The sequence below is a fragment of the Neltuma alba genome, unplaced genomic scaffold, assembly GCF_004799145.2.
Source record: "Neltuma alba isolate B1F8T4 unplaced genomic scaffold, ASM479914v2 tig00010344_pilon, whole genome shotgun sequence".
NCBI classification, from domain to species: domain Eukaryota; kingdom Viridiplantae; phylum Streptophyta; class Magnoliopsida; order Fabales; family Fabaceae; genus Neltuma; species Neltuma alba.
In genome coordinates this window covers 162,832-175,383 of record NW_021635254.1, presented here as the reverse complement: position 1 = coordinate 175,383, position 12,552 = coordinate 162,832, and the positions used below count along the sequence as shown (strand labels likewise).

At 29.8% G+C, this 12,552-nt stretch overlaps 1 long non-coding RNA gene across 1 annotated transcript; it reads right to left on the bottom strand.

Moving 5' to 3' along the window:
* Positions 1–268: 268 nt before the first annotated feature.
* LOC114755878 (uncharacterized) lies at positions 269–859 on the bottom strand. The gene is made up of 2 exons (XR_003741368.1): positions 690–859; positions 269–333 (listed from the first exon to the last, which is right to left on the bottom strand). It is a non-coding gene; the product is annotated as an uncharacterized LOC114755878 (long non-coding RNA).
* Positions 860–12,552: the final 11,693 nt, after the last annotated feature.

Sequence of the window (12,552 nt, the reverse complement as noted above, 5' to 3'; positions counted from 1 at the left end):
TCCGCCTCCTCTTCCTATCCTTCTTTGCTCTGATCGAACTTGAACAACGCGGGATAAACTTGGAAGAATCAAACAGCTTCCCGTCTCGAAATGAATCAAGGAATCCAGAGCAATTGGAGACCTCTAAGCTAGGGGAGACAACCCATAGTGATGTCACAGGCATGACTGTACACTATATTATAGCTACCCGATCGATAAATAAAACTCTTCCTTCGTTACCCTCTACTTTTAAACGAGTGAACAGCCAATCAAAAGAAGCAACAAGCCGTATTCAATAGAAATCTTGGGAACTACTGTAACCGCAACTGAAAAAGATGCACCACGAATGCTTATCTGTAGTTGAACCAAAAACCAGGATGAAAATTCAGTATAAAAAGAACTTCAGCTAGAATAAACAAGAACAACCATTCCATTAACTACAGCAACAACTCACATAATGGGATCCAAATCATGAAGAAATCGCAGTCATCAGTCAGAGCAAGAAAGGATAAAACAACTGCTTATCAGCATCATTATTTTATTTTTATTGTTACGGGTTTCTCGTGTTCATACTTCAGCACTAGAGCTGAATATTAAATTCAGAAGTTCGTTACACTCATCCAATGAAATCCAAAAAGCCACACGGAAATCCAACCACTCAGAAAAATATGAAATTTCATGAGAAGAACGGGAAAAAAACAAATGCACACCTGTTGGGTATTGCGCTTCTTAGAACCACTCACAGGAGCTTTCCATTAATTAAACAAAACTAAGTAGGGAGACATCAACATCATGGAGAGCAAACTAACAACGGCCACTAAGCATTCTAGGCTTCACAATCTGACCCACCAAATACTCTCCACTCTTGCCAAACCTTCTTCCCCCCCCCCAAAAAACCATTTTAGTGTTCCTTTCTTTTCTTGCTCCCCTTTTCTTCTTGTTCTTCTTCCTCCTCCTTTTTTCCCCCCTCTTATTTTCTATATTGAAAATGAAAATGTCCCTTTTCTGTCCCGAACTGTCTGTAATATTCTCTTTGTACTGTGGTGTCTTTTCTCTCCACTTCCTCTTCCCTGTGGGATTTGAGGCCTTCGTCTTCCCTCAGTCGTCTGGTTCTGGGTTTTACACGCCTATTAGAAGGCTAGCTAGAGTTTGGAGCTAGTGCGTGTACCATGACCCTCCACGTCCTCTGCCTTAGCCCCGACCCGACCCGCGTATTGTGAATGGATCGGTTAGCTTGAGCATGGAGCTCGACCCGAATCATTCTAAGGAATTTGAATATCTGTCGTTTTTCTTGCTATTTTTCTTAAACAAATTGCCACGAGGATATTAATGGGCAAGTCAAATAATATATTTTTTGGGTAAACGAGAACAAGTAATAATTTAGCAGCATATAAGGAAACGTGATAAATAATCTCCATAAATCAATTAGAAGCCGATTTGTGCAAATAATAGCAAAAAAGATCCATTCTTTTAATGAATTACTTTCATTTAAAACATTTTTAAAAATAGGTTAAAGTATACTTTTAGTCTTTTAACTTTACACAAAATTTTATTATGGTCCTTTAACTTTAAAAAGTAAACTTTTAGTCTTCTTAATCCTAAAACTGTTAACAAAAAATGATGATATTAAACTCTTGATAAAACATTATTAAATGCTGACATATTACGTTTAATATTCAAAACACTATAATTGTTATAAAAAAAATTATTATTTAAGACTAATAATTTTAGAACTAAAAGACTAAAAGTATACTTTTAAAAATTAGGGGATCAAAATGAAATCCTGTGTGAAGCTAAAAGACTAAAAATATACTTTAACTTTAAAAATAACTCAATGCATGGCGTTAAAAAAATCATAACATTTATAACAATTTTGAAAATTTATGCACTATATTATTCTAAAATTTTCTTTATGGGCGGATGGTTTCTGGAAAATAGTTTCCGGTTGAGGACGCACGATAAATCTTTTTCATTTATAATAGAAAGGATTGAAGTTTAAATTTTTTTTTTAAAAAAAGAAAATTAGATCAAGTTGCTTAGTTGCGTACGTTGATCTTACTCCGACACGAGAAAACAAATCGACCCGATCCGAAATTGGCGGCAGGTTGTAAGAAAAGGGAAATCCAACAAGGACAACCACGTGGCCGAAATCATCCAATCAACGAAAGATAACGTTATCAAAAAACCTCAATCCCCAAAAGAGAAGAAAAAGAGCAAGCGGAGAAAGTAACTTTAATTTAAGCCGGTTCGTGGGTCCAGACACGTGGCACGCCATGCCATGTGGTCCATCAAGGTGATACTCCGATGCTCATGGGCCGCCGATTGGCTGGTCGTGGGACCCACCGGAGAAATGCTGGGGGGTTGGGGGCAGAGCGAAATGCAGGAACAGAGGATTTTGGCTGTGGTGGGCGGTGGGTCCCCACGGACCCTTTGTCGGTTTGTATGGTAACCCGGCAAGTGCGAAATGACCCACACGTTCCTCTTCGCCGGTTAGTTGGGCCGGATAACTTGCCACGTAGCCATGTGCACTTTGTGTGGACCTGGTTCCGTGAGATTATTTAATTTAATTACTTCCTCCTATCTTTAATATAAGATTTATTTTATAATATAATTTTATATTATAAAATAAATCTTACATTTAAGATCGAAGGAGTATCATATTTCATTTAAATACTATGGTTAGAGGCAAATTACACTTTTAGAATTTGTTTTCCATCAGGATCAAATTCGTCTAGAATTAGGCTGTTTAATCCGAACTTTTGATTAATAATATCAAAATATCATTAACTTTGTATAAAATCTAATAATAATACAAATATTTGGAAGGTTGGCCACGAGAAAATGAGAAAAATATTTGTAATAGTTATTTATAATTCTCCCATTTTTTTACGTTGGCCAAAAAATTATTTTTTTACTAAGTAACCCTACTCAGCACCTTTTTTTTTTTAATTTTAATGAATGAATAAAAGTCGTTACTCGAATTAAGTGGGAGAAACATTTCAAAAAAATATATATCATAAATTTTTATTTTTTTGATTTTTAATTGCAATAAATCAACCCAGGCTTCTTCTTCTTTTTTTTAAGTCCATGTGAATTAGGTAAAAAGTTCACGTATTTAAGATAAAAGGAAGTATTTGGCAAGATTTAAGGAACGCAGTTAATTTAGTTAGTGGTATTAAATTTGTGACCCATTTAATTAGGACTGGTTTGGAAATAACAAAAAAAAAAATATACTTTTCCAAATTTGCCTCTCATTTATAGCTAAAAGGGCTTTCATGCATTTAAAAATACTTATTGCTGAGAGTTTTGAGATTAAGAAAGTGTATGTAACATGAAATAAATTTTTCTTCCATCTTAAAGGATTAAGGCCCAATTTTGCCTTAAAAGTTTTATTGTAAAAACTGCGAGTACCCAAAAAATTTTTGCAGCTTCAATGTCATCTCCAAAGTGTAAAAGCAAGAGTTGGTACCGATTAAGTGAGGTTTCGAGTTCGAGTGTCAGCATATGCAAAAATTTCTATTGGGAGACTCACCTACCATAGCTAGGTGAACGACGTGGGTCGAATCCAGATGTATAGGAGTAAAGTTTCGGTAAATTGGGTGGACAAAAAAAAAAAAAGAAGTAAAAGTAATGGCACCCCATACTAAAAAATAGCCAAATGAATGTTTGTTTTGTCGAATCTCATGCCGTGTATGTTTTACATGGGCATGACTATGCTTTTTTCCCCCTATTATTTTCACCCTAAAATTTTTCATAAAAAGAAGAATATTGCCGTGAAAGTATTGAAAAAAAGGAGTAATGTGCCCAAATTGAAATAGCGAAATGAAAAAAGACCCCCAAAAAAAAAACATGAACATGAAAAGGCGCAGAGTAAAAGTACAGAGTGGAGATCATCAATGCCTCATCCTGCCCTTAATATTGCCTACCCTTTTCCTCTCAGCATGACTACAGATAAGATGAATTTGTCAATGTCAACATAAATCTCTAACTCTTACACAAAACAAGTTTGAAATTATAAATTTTTACATAAGAAATTTCAACAAAAATGTATTGTTATTTATAAATCTAGTATTGTCAACACCTGTTAAAGTGTTGTTACCCAACCTAATTTAATACTTCTCCGGTCTTTAATATAAGACCTAATTGTTGAATTGATTTTGATATTAAATATAAGACCTATTTATCACATTTATCAATTTTTTCTAAATTATCCTTACTGATATTCTATCAACCATAATCAACTAAGACATAAAGAGAAGATATTAAGAAAAATGATTATAGTATTTTTTGAGAAAAACATGTCATGTTTTTTATAATTAACTAACTTATCTAACTTTCTTGATCTAATCAAATTAGTTAAATAGGTTTTATTTAAGAACTGAAGGAATATTTAGTAATTTTAAGCTTCCTTTTTATGAGATTCTCCCTACAATTTAATATGGCTCCTAGAAAAAATTGGAAAAATTACACTCAGGTCCCACATAAGACAATTAATTCACAAAAAGTCCCTCAAAATTCCAAAATAACTCCCAAGTCCACAGGGACCTGTGTATAATAAATTGTAATTGTGAAATTACCTATTTGCCCTGTTCATTTACAACCCTCAACAGTGGCTGTTGATAACTCAAGGAGAAGTGGTTAACAACCTCGGCAGTGCCTCTGGTATCCCACAGAGTGAGTTGTCAAGGGCACTGCCGAGGTTGTTAACCACTTCTCCTCGGGTTGTTAACAGTCACTGTTGAGGTTGTAAATAAATTACTACAATAAAATTAATGGGGTAAATAGGTAATTTTCTAATTTTAATTTATTACACACAGGTCCCTAGAGACTTAGGAATCATTTTGAAATTTTTAGAGACTTTTTATGAATTAATTGTCTTGTGTGGGACCTGTGTGTAATTTGCCCAAAAAATTTTTGGAAAAAATGAATTAAAAGAAAGTACAGTCATGTCCCACCGAGCCAATTTCAGTGCTCATCGTAATGATGACTACTATAATGCTCATTAAATCTCAACCATTTAACTTTAATGTGAACGGCGAGATTTATAATTTAATATTTTTGCTTTTACAAATGTTTTCCTTTTAATAGGCATATAATAAAAAATAAATGTAATTTCTTAACTGTAATTTTAAAAAATAACTTTTTATTTAAAAATTATTAGTTAAAAATTTTAAATCTAAACTATCAAAACTTATTTTAAATGCTTTAGATCCCATCGCAACGGCTGCGATCAACATTAAAACTGGTTCTCATACCTCACGTGAAATCATATATGGCATAACGGTTGTTTCGCTATGGTTAGAGAACGAAAACGCTGCTCCATTTTTAACATTTTCGGAGAAATATTAACTCCAAAAAAATTTTATGATGTCCGTAGCTCCGATTTAAAAGCTTTCAAAACAAAACTGAATTTAATCCTTCTTAAAGTATAAACATAATAAAACAGACCATATTCAGGAGTATAAATGGTGTACGTAATTGGGGAAAAAAAATAAAAGCGTAAAGCAAAGTGAATGCAACGCGATTTCATATGAATATTTTTAATAATTTTGATAATGTTGAATATTTAATGTAGATTCACCTCAATATTCAATAATTACTTTTCGGAGAACACCTTTTTAAAAAAAAAAGAAAAAAGAATGGTCCAGATTCAGAGTTCCAGCCACGTGGGAGAGGTCAACCATTGTTAACTGCCATGGGTGGACCACCCAGAATACTACTACTAATTGTTTATTAGGATCATTAATTAGTGATTAAGACTTTTCTAATTATTAGTAATTAAATATTAGGCGGAAGTGGGGGCGTGTTTCTGAATCAGATCTCAATATCCCCATTTTTTTAATACCCCAAAAGTAGGTAAACTGTTGAGACATTGTTTTGATTGGAGGGTGATTTGATAATTTGGGCAATCATTAATTAAAATAGATTAATCTTTTTTGGTATTTGACTACCCAAACAGGAAAAAGGTTAATTATGCCTAACATGCTCTAATCTGTTTGGTCTGTCACCTTTTTGCTTTTTTATAAATTTGGGATTTTTTTAAAATATAAGTCAGAATATCCTTATCTTACTTTGAGTTTGAGACTAATCTCTATCAAATTGAAAATATTAAGATTAAAACTCTCATAAGTCATAACAAATAGTACATTTTTCAGGATTTGAACGCGTGTTCTTTTTCTTACGAAGGTGAGACTGTTTAAAATTTGAGATTTTTAATTATATATGTATTTATATGAGAAAGTTTATTCAATTATAAGTTTGATTCCGAGAATTTATAAAAAAAAATTTTAAAAATCATGAGGTAAAAATATATTAATGAGTATGCTGAATGTGTAAGTCAGGATGACCAAAAAAACATATTTTTTAAATTTTTTATATTTAACTAAATAAAAAATAAATTTCATTTCACCATATGTGACCAAACAATCTCATTATGGTCACTATTATTGCATTCCCTTTGCAGCCATTACAGGCAAATAGGATATGAGTCAGATGTTTATAAATATCAAGTCTCGATTCAATGCATTTTTTTGTTGTGTTTGTCTGGAACTTGAATGTATTTTTTTTAATATTTTTATAAAAAAGGAGAAAAAGGAGAAGTTTTAATATTACTTTGTTTGATTCATGAGGAGAGAGAATGAAAAAATATTTTTACATTGACAATTTCGCCCTTATTTTATTTAAGATATAGGCATAATGGCCACAACATGATAAAATATAAGCATGATGGTTACAACATGACAAAATATTACCCTTTCCCTTCAAATCCTCCCAAATTTAGAGGGGAGGTTGAGGAGTAGAGGGAACCTTCTCCTCTTAAAATTTGTGTGTTGCCAAACAAAGATAAATAATTAAAATCCTTCCCTTTCCCTCCCCTCCTTTTCAAATCCCTTATACCAAACACACCTTAGGGTTGAGACTAATTTTTATCAAACCAGGAACATTAAGGTTAAAGTTCTTATAATAATTACGTTTTTCAAAATTTGATCTTGTATTGTTCTCATTAGGAAGGTGAGACCCCTTGAAAATTGATATTTTTAATTATATATGTATTTATATGAGAAAATTTATTTAAGTATAAGTTTGATTACGAGAATTTATAAAAAAATTTTTTTTAAAAAAATCATAACTTGAGAGTATATTTATGAGCACGCTGAATGTGTAAGTCTCTTTAGTAGGGTGAAGGATAACCAAAACAAAGCATTTTTTTTTTAAATTTTATTTATAGTTAATTAAATAAAAAATAAATTTCATTTCACCATCTGTGACCAAACAATCTCATTATAGTCACTATTATTGCATTCCATTTCCAGCCATTACAGGCAAATATGATATGAGTCAGATGTTTATAAATATCAAGTCTCGATTCAATGCATTATTATTATTATTATTATTATTTATATTCTCTCTCCCTTGATCTTATACATAAGTGACACTGTTGTGTTTGTCTGGAACTTGAATGTGTTTTTTTTCTTCTTCTATTTTTATCATTAATTAATTATACATCTCTCTTATATTTTTTTCCCTACTTATTTTTATTCATTTTTTCACTCATTTTATTTGGTACTGATCATCATTATAAACAAGACTATATCTACAAAAAATTAAAAATTATATCGTTTACATATTTATTGATTTCAACTAATTTTTATTAATATGTTAATTTATGTAATTTGTCAGTTATTGCTTATGTAAAGATTAGTGAGAGTATTATTCTCATGTCAACTGTGCTTTTGCTTTTTGGCAATACTTAATATGATGCGAATTGAATGGCATCTTATTTTCATTGCTTAATGCCACTATGCTTTAACCAGTTTGATGTCACCTTTTTATAAATTCACCATCTCCATTACTTTTTGGACCAGTTTCAGTATTTATTACAACGATCAGCATCATAACACCGATCATTGTAGTAAAATCTACATTATTCAGATGCAGTTTGAAAGATATAGATTTAAAATTTTTAATTAATAATTTTTAAATAAAAATTATTTTTAAAAAAATTTTACAGTTACAAAATTACAATTATTTTCAATTATCTACTTATCAAAGAAAAATATTTTTAAGAAATAAAAATATAAATATGGATCACTGCGATCACCGACCGAAACCAGTTCCTTGTTTTTCCCCTTTTATGCATACATAAGAAAGTTTAAAAATTTTGTTTCAAAGACTCACGGTTAAATATTTTTTATGCTGTTTATATTAATTTTATGTTGAAGGTGTTCTTGACAATGGCAATATGATGTGGCTGGCATCTCATTTTTATGTCAGTATCTTATATAAAAATTATAAAATCATATTTGTTCGTTTATATAATGTTATAATGCTTTGTTTTGCTTTGCAATACTAATTGTTTGAAAAATTAACTTACAGTTATAATTTCATCCAATTTATAATCAGATTTTTGTCCTTCTAGTCTCCTCAATTATATGCATCAGACATTATAATTATCATAGGTTAATTAGAATTGATGTGGATATTCATTAAATCATGCGTGAGTTGTTACAAAATGCAAAATAAAAATGAATTTTTTAAAACCAAATGAGAAAATAAAAGTTTTTTACAATTAACATGAAAATAAAAACTATGGTGATAACCATCTTCATACACACACACACACACACACACACATATAATTTGTAATCTAGTTAATTTAGATTTTACTTAAATCTACGTATCAAATTTAATTTAGGGGTATATTAAATGAGACCCATGACATCAGTTACCAGTATTGTTTCTCTTACAAATTAACATATTATGAGCATAGCGATTAACGTCTATAATTGATGCAACTGTAGGGACCCGGTTAAAAAGGAAAAAAAAACTGCAAAAACATAATTAAAGATAAGATGAATGTATAAGAACTTACAAATTTATTTTCCCAGTTGTTTATTAGGTAAATTACTTTGTAATTTAAGAACATAAAAAAATTATCTATTTTATTGGTTTTTTTTATTTCTTGTCATTGTATGGGCTTTAATATTAATAACTAGCTAGACATATACTACCGATTCTTAATATAAAACATCGTTTGACTTTTTATCTTGGTTCTAAATATAAGATTTCAATCTACTTTGTCGCTCATATTTATTTATTTTTTTAAGATAGTCCTTCTAATAATGGTAGTTCTAATAAACTTGATTAGCAAAGATATTTTAAGACAATCAGCTCTTATATTTAGGACTGGAAGTAGTATGTCTTTTCATGTGACACATGGAATCTAATGGGAACATTCTAAACTATATTGTGGCATGTGGCATATAAGAAATCTTGTTGATGACTAGGTAAAGTGATGATCATCATGAGAGAGCATCGAAGGAGACAAATATCAAGGCTTATTAAATGAAAGAAACACGAATCTCTTTCTTTGCGTGGCAATTATATATGTTGGGGTGGGAACAAATAGAAGAAGTCGGCAAAATATGAGCATTATTTTGTGGTATTTTTCAAATAATACAATCATTACAGTCATAAAGTAGAATAGTTACCTAAAATGCAAAAATATCAAGGCTCAATTTAATTAATAACCTAATAAATCATTAAGCCTTAACAACAACTTAATCTAAAAATTAACAATATCTCCCTTACCAAAAAGAATTAACAATATCTCAAAACCACAATATGTGCTAAACCTGGATTATTGATGGGTAATTAAAAAAAAACTTGGTCATGGCTTCTTATATGTATTATATAAATTTTTTTAATCATATACGACCATTGATCTTTTTTAAATGTAGATTTATGGTTTAATAATATATTATATAAAGAACTTAACCTGAATATTGTGCCAAATTAAAAAGGTCAAATCTTGAGCTCAAGTTTTATGTAGGGAGATCATTATTGTTGGACTTGGAAAAGTTTTTGCAATTATGTGATTTGACCCATTGTGAACAATGAATATTTGACAGATATATGTATATATAATGAATATTGATATTGATAGCAGCTGGGTTATTTCATTACGCCTTTAGCCTAAAATGGTCAAAACTCAGAGATATTTCCACATTATGACTTATTATATGCCTGTTAGTAGTCAGGATTCTTGCACAATTAATGACCACGTGTCGTGAATCTCTGATATTTAGTTAGCTTGTAAATGATTATTTGTTTATTCTTAACTGTTAAATCAAACCTAATAACTCAGGCATCTCGAGTTATTAATGGGAAGAATGACGTATAGGTATTAAATATTGTCAAAATATGCATATGATATGATATAAGAATTATGAAATTGCTTCTTAATTACGGTAAAGCTTTCAAGAACTTTTCTGAAACATGCTTTGTTTAATTGAAAAGACCTTATTGTTGTTATTTAATATTAAGAAAAAAAATCATTTTATTATCTATTAATGGGCCAACCTGCCAACCTGTAGCCAGGGGCTGAGAAGACGGAAACTCTTATAATGCAAAATATTATATTACCTTCTATCTTTAATATCAAAACTAGTTGACTAATATGAATAGTTAAAAAAACTTGTTAAGTTGGTTATTTGTAATAAATAAGTGTTGTCTTCCCTAAAATACCTTTACTAATCATGTGTAATAACTAAAACTACTATTTTATGAAATATTTAACGTGTGTAACTATTTCAAAGACTATTTTGAAAAAAATTAGATAAATATAAGAGATCAAGTTAATCAGATTTTTATATTTAGGACCAAGTTGAATATCAAATTAGCTCTTATATTAAAAAGTAAAGGTAGTATAAGATAAAACCTTATAGATAAATGACTTGTTCAAATTCAAATAGATATTATTTTTACTTAATAATTATTTTACTTAATACAATTAAATATACACACCAAGCTCATACACAAACCTGTTAATATTGAGCTTAAACTTATAACTTTATCCAAACATGACAGGTGATACTGCAATTGGGACAAGTAGATATTGACGGAGAGTCATTTGATGCTTTTCATACTAGCTCTCTTGATATATTTTTCTCTTTAATTCGCACTACTCAAATCTAAGAACTTATTTTTGGAATATTGAATTCATTAATTAATTCCTATGAACAAAATCCTTCAATTTAATGCATCCCTTTGATCTCTTGTAAATATGCATCAAGCCATCAATCATGTTGTACATTTTATGTTAATAACAGATTCACTTTCAAATATTTATCCAATTGGTAAAAAAGTCAAGTAAGCTCCAATCTTATTATCTGTTGACAAGTCAAAGGGTTCGTTTGGTCTAAGAAAAAATAAGAAGAGGGGAGGAGAAAAATTTTAATAAGCTTAATTTGAAAATTTTTTAAAATGGGATTAAAAGTTTTTAATTAATTTTCATTACTCTTTTATGTTACTTTTTCTCTTTATTAAAATTTCAAAACCCCACTTCTCTAATTTTTTAAATAGAGCTCATTAAAAATTTTCTTGTCCTCTCCCCTCTATTTCCCCCATATCAAACACTACTAAAGAGAGACATATTCCGTACTCATTAAGAAGATAAGCTCTAGCTTGTTCAGATTAATTTTAAATGGTCTAAGTTCAATTTATTTTTTTTAATAATTGCAAACAAATATTTATTTTAATAGATATAAAATTTAAAGTGAAGATAGTCATAATCTCATAATTAACACCTTTTTAAAACAAATATATCATTAAAAAATTGCATACTAAAAATTTTAAATTTATGCCGTATAGATGAGATTTTGAATCACCCAAGATTTCATCACTATGAAACATTGAATGGAGTCTCAGTATTATTTCTCTCACAAAGTAACAAATTATGAACTTAGCGATTAACGTCTATAATTGACGAAACTGTAGGGACACAATTAAAAAAAACTGCAAAAATATAATTAAAGATAAGATGAATGTATAAGAACTTAAAAATTTATTTTCCCGATTGTTTATTATGTAAATTACTTTTTAATTTAAGAGCATAAAAAAATTCTCTATTTTATTGGGTTTTTTTTTTATTTCTTGTCATTGTATGGGCTTTAATATTAATAACTAGCTAGGCATATATGTCTTTCCATGTGACACATGGAATCTAATGGGAACATTCTAAACTATATTGTGGCATGTGGCATATAAAAAATCTTTTTTTTTTTGCCAACATATAAAAAATCTTGTTGATGATTAGGTAAAGTGATGATCATCATGAGAAAGTATCGAAGAAGAAAAATATCAAGGCTAATTAAATTAAAGAAACACTCAATTATATATGTTGAGGTGGGAGCACATAGAAGAAGTCGGCAAAATATGAGCATTATTTTGTGGCATTTTTCAAATAATATAATCATTACAATCGTAAAGTAGAATTGTGGCAAAAACAAAAATATCAAGGCTTAATTTAATTAATAACCTAATAACTCATTAAGCCTTAACAACAACTCAATTTAAGAATTAACAATATCTCCCTTACCTTCAGTCCAAAAAACAAATCTCCCTTACCAAAAAAAAAAAAAGAATTAACAATATCTCAAAACCACAATATATGCTAAACCTGGATTACTGATGGGTTTTTCTTTATTTCCAAAAACACAAAGACAATGTGTTAGCGGAGTTTATAATTATACCTATAAATTAAAAAAGAAAACTTGGTTTTGGCTTCTTATA